General features: G+C 38.5%; 1 long non-coding RNA gene across 1 annotated transcript; it reads left to right on the forward strand.

The window, feature by feature from the left end:
* Positions 1–4,911: 4,911 nt before the first annotated feature.
* LOC113296167 lies at positions 4,912–7,473 on the forward strand. The gene is made up of 2 exons (XR_003332978.1): positions 4,912–5,226; positions 5,531–7,473. It is a non-coding gene; the product is annotated as an uncharacterized LOC113296167 (long non-coding RNA).
* The last annotated feature ends 668 nt before the right edge of the window (positions 7,474–8,141 follow it).

Consider the following 8,141-nt stretch of genomic DNA (forward strand, 5'->3'; position numbering starts at 1 on the left):
TGGGTGGGATGAGGATGTGAATATTGTTATCCTCAATGGTGTTTTGTATTGGATTCAAAGGCGGGATAAATTGTTAGTTTGCAATCTCAATCAAAAAAATGGCAGTGAAGGACATCGATGTAGTTTGATTAGTTTGCCAAATGAGGAGTTTGATGATGAGGAGGATTGGAACCCTGATTGTTGCATCGGGGAGTTACAAGGGTGGGTCTGTTGCGCTAGAACTAAATTGACGGGTGGGAAACTGAGAGTGAGTGTTTGGGTGCTCGATGAGGTCAACTGGCAATTATTGCACAAGGATATTTCAGTAGACGATGTCTTAGCTGAACTGCATTCCATGACAGGTGATCAATATGCAACAATCCAAGTTTTAGGTTTCAGTCCGGTAGACGGTAACGTTGTTTTGCTTGGTTGGAAGCACTGGGTTTGGGCGATGAATATCCAAACCAGAAGCATTGAAGAGCTCTGCTTGGATAACAGGCATGTATATGAGAGCTTGGATAACAGACATGAATATGAAGGAGGTAGGAGGACGCTCCCGTTTGTGCTAATGCCAATGCCAACAGTACTTCCACTGCCTTCTTGGAAAGTTGCATTTGCATTTTAAACTGAGGAACTCATTCCGTCTCATTTTAGCTATTTTAATCTTCCTATTTGCGTATTCTAGAATTTAACGATGAACTGTTTGCCTTAGATGTACTAGATTTCCTTTCGGGTTCAAGGATATCAAGATGATTTTTCGTTTGTTTGGCTCATTGTTCCCAATTTGGTGTTTTTAGGGTTCATATTGCAATTGATGTGTATATGTTAACTTCGGCAGTATACTTTATAAATTTTGTGATCAGCTTCTATCTTTAGATCTTTCTTTAGTCATACTCACCTAATAGAGCCTTTCACATTGTGCAATCAAGGCCACTGCCATATTATCAGTCCTTGGTTCTGATTTGTGAGCACAATGGAGACATAATTCTTCAAGGTATGTAACTTAATAACTTGATTAAGGGGAAGTCTTTCGTGTATAAGACATTGCCCAAGACGGCTAAGGACAGCCGTAGCCATGACCACTCAAAACAAATTTGGTGGTGACTAGATACATATATGTATGACCACTCCCTTGCTGCTATACTACATGTTAGCTATGCTTTATTAGGCGCTAGGGGAGGCGAGCACATAGACTTTGGCGCCTTGGCACCTTTTTTTCCTAGGCGACGTAGCATGTTAGTGTATTAAGAATCTTAGAAATATATGTTGAATTTTTTTATTTTTATTTTTTCGAAAATGCATAGATATAATAGGGTTAGTCAATCAGGCAAAAAGCCTGTTGAGCATTGTGTTTTACAAAAGCATCAGAATCATGAAATAGATCACTCAACTCAAAGTTCGAGTAGTTAGAGTGAAAGTTTGAGGCTATCTCATGCAATTTTGGCAACCACTCCTGCCTTAAGGAATTGCATTCAAACATGCAGAAATAAGAAATATAATCTACATATTCATCTACTAGTTTATTGTTGCACCGTGATTAATGATTACTCCACTTCTTCTTCAGTTCTTTCAAGAGTTTCTTGTTCACCAGTTGGATGTTACAGATTCTTTCATGCTGCTGTTGTGCCCACTTCATGCTTGCTAGGACACCCAGTGTGCTTCTTTCCTTCTGAGATGCTACTCGGCAAGAGAATATCTTGTTATCTTCAATTTTTTGATCTTCATCTGCAATGATAACAATAACAAGAGAGTAATTTGGGTGAAATTGGCAGTAGCAACGAATAATAGTTGTTTTAGTTGGTTTTGGCTTTCTTATTTGTAGAGCTTGTAGTTGGTTGATTCATGGGTTTTTGTTGAGGGTGTATTGAGAGGTGTTTGGGTAGGAATGTTTGAGGTGGTAGTTGATTTGGTAGATTGTCGTTTCAGGCTTGACCTGCACTTTCCTAAAGCTCTTGACGCACATATGTTTCCAGACGAACCAACATGTAGTGGCTTCCATTATTCTCCTTGTTGCACTTTCTATATTCGTGTATCCTATATTGGTAAAACAGTTGTCTATCCACTCAATAATTATCATGGCATTACTACTTGGTCCTCTACATCCTAGCCCAACCCTCACTTCCTTGCTGAAAGGAGAATGGAGGATTAAGTGGGAGGTGGTTTCTTCGTCAGTACCGCAGAAACAACAGAGTGGGGATATGTTGGACATTCTAGTGCTCAGTTTTGCCATTACAGGTAGTATTTCATTATAGCATTTTCATATGAAAACTTGGATTCTGGGGAGAACCTCAATCTTCCAGATCTTATACCAGATAGGGTTTGGGCTTGGGGTTGCAGTATTTCCTTGGATAGGAAGAGTGAGATGATGATACACCGATTTGACAGTGAGATTTCCTTTTGGAGTATATGGCCGTAGGAGTCTGTCTTGCTGGGTACTTGTAGTTCTAAGGTATATTATGTTATCAACAGCTTGAGGCTGAAAAACTTGGTATAGGTAGTCAGAATTCCATTCCCTAGCTTGCTTGTTAAAAAGTTCGCTAACCAGTTGAAGGGTGTTTGTTACAGTGGGTGTAGTTTGCTTCTTTGTTAGCTGATTAGGGGAATTCATTGGAAACCAATGGTGTTTCCATATCTTAATATTGTCTCTTGTGCATATTTTCCAGATACTCCACTTTTTTACAATTTCTAAGCCGATGTTGAATCCGTTCCAAAGCTAAGAGCAGTTGGCTTTCATTTTCTCAATACATATAGGGGAAGTACCTTTGAAGTATTTTTCCTCCGTAAATTTCGCCCAGAGTTGATACGAGTTTTGTATCATTCATAATACAGTTTTGGTGATTAAAGCTTTGTTGAAACAATCCAAATTTTTAAAACCTTGACCCCCTCTTTCTTTTGAAATACAAAAAGCGACCCATTTTTTAAGACAAAGACCTTTGACATCCTCTCTTGAGTGGCCCCACCAGAATGTCCTATTACGTCTATCCATCTTTTTTGAGATTGCTTTTGGTACGATAAAACAGGGTATGTGATATGTGGCCAGAGAGTCCGCTACATGTTTTGTCATAACACCTTTTCCTTCCCCCAAGAGAAGTTTGCCAGACCAACCAGCCAAACGACATCTATGCTTTTCGGCTAGGGACTCAAAACATTGAATCTTTGACCTATGGGTAAACAAATGTATTCCTGGATATTTATCATCTAATTTGATTCTATTCACCTTGAGAATATCTATGATATCTATATCCTTGTTGTTGGACACTGATTTGCCAAAACAGATCCCTGATTTTTCATAGTTTATCAACTGACCCGATCCAGCACCCAACATCTCAAGGATCTTTAATAGCCGTCTACAATCTTTTTTACGTGTTCTAGTGAAGATGAGGCAGTCATCAGCAAAAAGAAGATGGGATATGGTGATAGAATTCTTAGAGAAATTCACCCTATTAATCCATTTTTTATTTTTAGCTTCAATGAGAACTCTGGACAGACTTTCCATACAAATTATAAAAAGGTAGGGGGACAACGGGTCTCATTGACAGATTTCTCTAGTGGGCTTGAAAAAGCTAGTTGGGGATCCGTTGATTAAGACAATACTGGATGTAGTGCCTATGCATTGCATTATTAATCCTATCTGTTCCTCATAGAAACCTAGTTTGGTCAAAACAGCCTCCAGAAAAGTCCATTCTACTCTATCGAAAGCCTTGGACATGTCTATTTGTAATCCTATAAAATCCTTTTTGGTTTTCTTGGTTCTCATAGTGTGTATGACTTCATGTGCTATAACAATATTATCCGTAATTTTCCTGCCAGGGACAAAAGCCGATTGATATTGGGAAATGAATTTATCAAGAAAGGGTTTTATTTTGTTTGCAAGAATTTTTGAGATAATTTTGTAAATAGTGTTACACATGGATATCGGGCGAAAATCAGCTGGAGTTTCTAGGGCCTCTATTTTGGATATGAGAGTAATGAAAGTGGCATTTATCTCCTTTAACAAATTTTTGGATTGAAAGAATTGTTGAATCAGCTTGGTAACATCCTCTTTGATGAGGTTCCAGTTTTTTTGATAAAAGCCCGCCGGAAAACCATCTGGTCCCGGAGATTTATCAGGATTCATATCAAAGACCACTAATTTAATTTCTAGCTCCGTCGGAAGTCTTAGAAGTTTTTGATTATCCGCTTCCGATATACTCTCGTATCAGATTTAGGATTTGGTCTCGGATGTTAAAGTGCTAAAAGATAGTGTCCTCAATGTCCACACGATTATGCACCATTCTCCATTATCCTTCTTAATGGCTTCTATCCTTAGATTTTTTGTTTTGTATTTGGCCGAAGAGTGGAAATAGCTGGTATTTATCCCTTAATCTCAGATTATTATCAGTGGCTTTTATTTTCCAAAATGCCTCCTCCAATTTGGACCATATTTCCAGGTCTTCTTGAATAGTTTAACTCTAGGACTATTTTCTGGGAGTTTCAGAATGTTTTTAGCATATACGAGAGCCTGGTTTATGTTTTTAATATTATTTTGTATATTTCCCGAAGTACTCTCTATTCCAAATTTTAATTTGTCTTTCTACATTCTTAAGCCTAGAAATAAACTAAAAAGCCTGTGAGTCATCTATTTCAAGGGCCCAAGCTTCTTCAATGACTCTAAAGAAGGATTTATCTTGCAAATAGATCCCAAAGAACTTAAAAGGTTTAGCTCCATCTTTCCGGCATGGGAAGTCCTCAAAAGATATGGCTATGATCGGACCCTATCGGTGGCAGATGGTAGACTATGACTCTAGGAAATATAATATATCAAACCACTCCGGGTTTGATAACACACGGTCAAGTCCAGCTTCTATGAAGGCCTTTTCTTTTCTTTTGTTGTACCATGTGAACTCATATCTCACAAAGCCCATATCCATGAGCCCCGCTTCATCCATCAACTGAGAGAAGAAACGTTTCGCTTCAGATCTCAATTTCTTTCCCTCTTTCTTCTCACTCTCAGTTAACACAAAATCCATGTCTCATATCACCATCCATGGCAGACCTACTGTGGCTACTAGGTTCCTCAAATAAGTCCAACTGAGATGTTTTTTGATTTTATAGGGATAGCCATAAACTGCAGACATCAACCATTCAAAGTTTCTAGATCTATCTGTGACTACAACATCAATTGGATTGAAACTTAAAAGACCAAGCGAGAACTAATCCTCTTGCAGTGCCAATCACTCATGTGGGTTCAACTACAATCATATCCAGGTACTGAAGTTTTTTGATAAAGGCTTTGATGTAAGATTCATTAAGTTTAGTTTCTTGTAGAAATAGAATATCTGGGTTTTGATTTTTTATTAGGTTTTGAAGATACAGCTTTGTGTTTTTATTCAAACCTTGGCAATCCATGAAATTGTATTGAGATACATAATTTGAATTAGATTGAAATACTAGATTGTGTAGTACTTGATTCTCCTCCAAGCTCATACCCCAATTGCTTGAGCTAGCAGTATCATTCACTATGTTTGAGTCCACAGTCCCCACCCATTTCTCACCCTGTGCTTTGTTGCAGCTTTAGAGGGAATGCATCCGAAGTTTCTCTCTGCCTGGCTCCAAGTTTCTATCAATAGTAGCAGGGGAGGTTGGCTTAGTTGGGATTTCAGTTGCAGGTTCTGTGTTCTATTTTGTAGCTGGTAATGGTATGGATTGAGGGAACTGGATTGCAGGATGGTTGCTGGGTTGTCTTGTAGCTTCTCTAACAGGTGAGTGAATAGGGTTTTGATGTTGGGTTTGAGCACACTTAACAGTTTGTAGTGAGAGCATTTTGGGTATTTTCATAGGTTGCATTATGTTGCTGATATAGTTGATGTGGGAGTTTGATGGTGGAGATCAGTTCAAAGTCCATTTTAGTGACTTTTTCCTTTAATTTCTTTTGCCTCTGAGCTGTGATATGGAGCATAGCTTTCATCAGGGTCTTCTCCTAGTTAGATTTAAATATCTTGAAAGCAAGTTTACATTTGATCTTCTCCTTCTCATGCTGAGTCTCTTCTTTCCACTTCCAATTTGTGTCTTCTTAGATGAGTTTTGCCTGCCTTCTGCATCCTCTATGGATATTGCAGCTTTGTTGTTTGTGGTGTTGCTTTCTCCATGACTTGCTCCTGCCTTTGTTTCAGTGATAGAGAGTTTTGAGTTACCAGTACTCTTTCTTGAGTTCTTATAAGCTTCAAATTTGTAGCTCTTCCTCCATGTTTCTTTCTCAATAATGAGGGTAGTTCTTCCTTTCATTCCATTACAAAAAGCCACCTCCTTGTTTTACTCATGAGTCCTCTCTTTTCCTTTGATCTTCTGAGTCATTTCAGCTGAGACCCTCCCTTGAACTTTGGTCAGCTGGATTCTTCTTGTTGGTCTAGTGTGTTTTTTGAAGTTTTCAAATCCTGGTGGTGGTTCTACAAAAGCTGCTGAGTCAAATAATTGGAAAGAAGAATTAGGATGTGTAGCAAAATTTACCACTTCTGGTGGTCCATGAAAAAAATCTAAAGCTGCTTGATTTCCTTCCCCTCTTTTTGAACACTCTCCCATTTTCATTTCCTGTTCTTTGTATTTTGTGTGCTGGTGACATATCCTCCCCTTCAGACAGTGGTCTTTTTGAGTGTGCATCTTCATTTTCAATTAAAGTCTCTTGGAGTGAGACTTCTAGCTTGAAACTTGGGCCCTGAATCTCATTCAATAGCTTCTCTTCCTTAGCAGTTGATTTAGCATCCTCCTTGTCCATTTGTGAGCTACTTGCTTCTCCTGTATGAAAATTTTGTGGTTCAGTGCGCAAGAACTTTGATGTGGCTTTGAAGGCTGCATTTGATCTTCAACAAATGCTTCATTTTCTTCTTTTTCTGCTAGTTCTTCCATTATGGTGTCCTGCATTGTTATGTAAATGTGTTGGCTGGCAGAACATTTTTTCTTTGGATGATTTAGGATTCTACAATGTTTACAGAAACCTTTTGGCAGTTTCTCAAAGAATAGCTTCACAATGATGGGTTCTTTTTTCCCCATGTTGACTAGAATGTGGTCCCAAAGTTTGTTATTGACATTTATCTCAACAAGAACTCTGGGACAGGATAATGTTAGCAGACTTCTTGAGGGTTTGTCCACCATGAGATATGGAGCCATAGAGCTTGCAATATCATAGGAGATCTGTCCACTTGCGCATTCAGGTGGTAGATCAATGAGCCTAGCCCACATAGTAATGATATCCATGTTTATTGAAGCAGGAGCAACTCCAAACAAGTATTCTTGGACCACCAGCAGGAAGGGACCAAAGCCCCAGAGAATTTTTGATATAGCATATTGAACATCATTTCTTGAAAACAGCTTAAAAACAAAAAAAAAAAAATTCTCTTTGCCTCTGAAAACTAGAGAACATTCTGGTGAATAATCTAGCTGCCATATTTCTCTTTTTTCATTTTGAACTCACAATGTATCTTGGCAATTATTTGAAGGTTTGATTGCTTTCTGCTTTCAGCTACTTGTTCTTCATTCATGTTAAATACCTTGTTGATATCTAGATTTTAGAGCATATGATCATCAGTAGATTCTGATTGATTCATTGAGAACAAAGATGATGGTAATTCCAAGCACTCAGAAGGTAAATTTGAAATGATAGATTTGAGTTTTTTACACCATGAAACTGCTAACATTGTTACCATAGCAAAAAGCCAGATCCAGAAAAACCAGTAGAGACAATTAACACCAGTATTGACTGAAAAAGAGGGTGACTCTTGCAGTGAGGCACCATACCCCCGTACAAAGGCCATAAGTTGCTGCCACAACTCAGAACCTAGTCACAGCAGGGCAGAGGGCAAGTAGAAAACTGGGAGTAAAGAAGCAAGTGGTTGAGTTGGTTACTAACAAAGCGGGGGAGGAATGAGAATAATTCAATGCAGGAATGCTTAAGGGTTTGAAAGGGTAAGAGGCATGGGACAAAAACTGATAGAAAAGGTGGGGGAAGAACATAATCAGTGAGGGTTGAACTAGGATTCCACAAGAATCAATACACGTGAGGAGTTGAATGGGAGAACAGTACTTGTCTTTAATCCACTTCATTGTACAAAAAGTAACTCGAACTCAAGAGGGAGGTTTTTGAAATGCAGGTTTTGAAATGGTTTCTGAAACTGTTACTTTTTTTATTT

Source organism: Papaver somniferum, chromosome 7, assembly GCF_003573695.1.
Source record: "Papaver somniferum cultivar HN1 chromosome 7, ASM357369v1, whole genome shotgun sequence".
Lineage (NCBI taxonomy): Eukaryota > Viridiplantae > Streptophyta > Magnoliopsida > Ranunculales > Papaveraceae > Papaver > Papaver somniferum.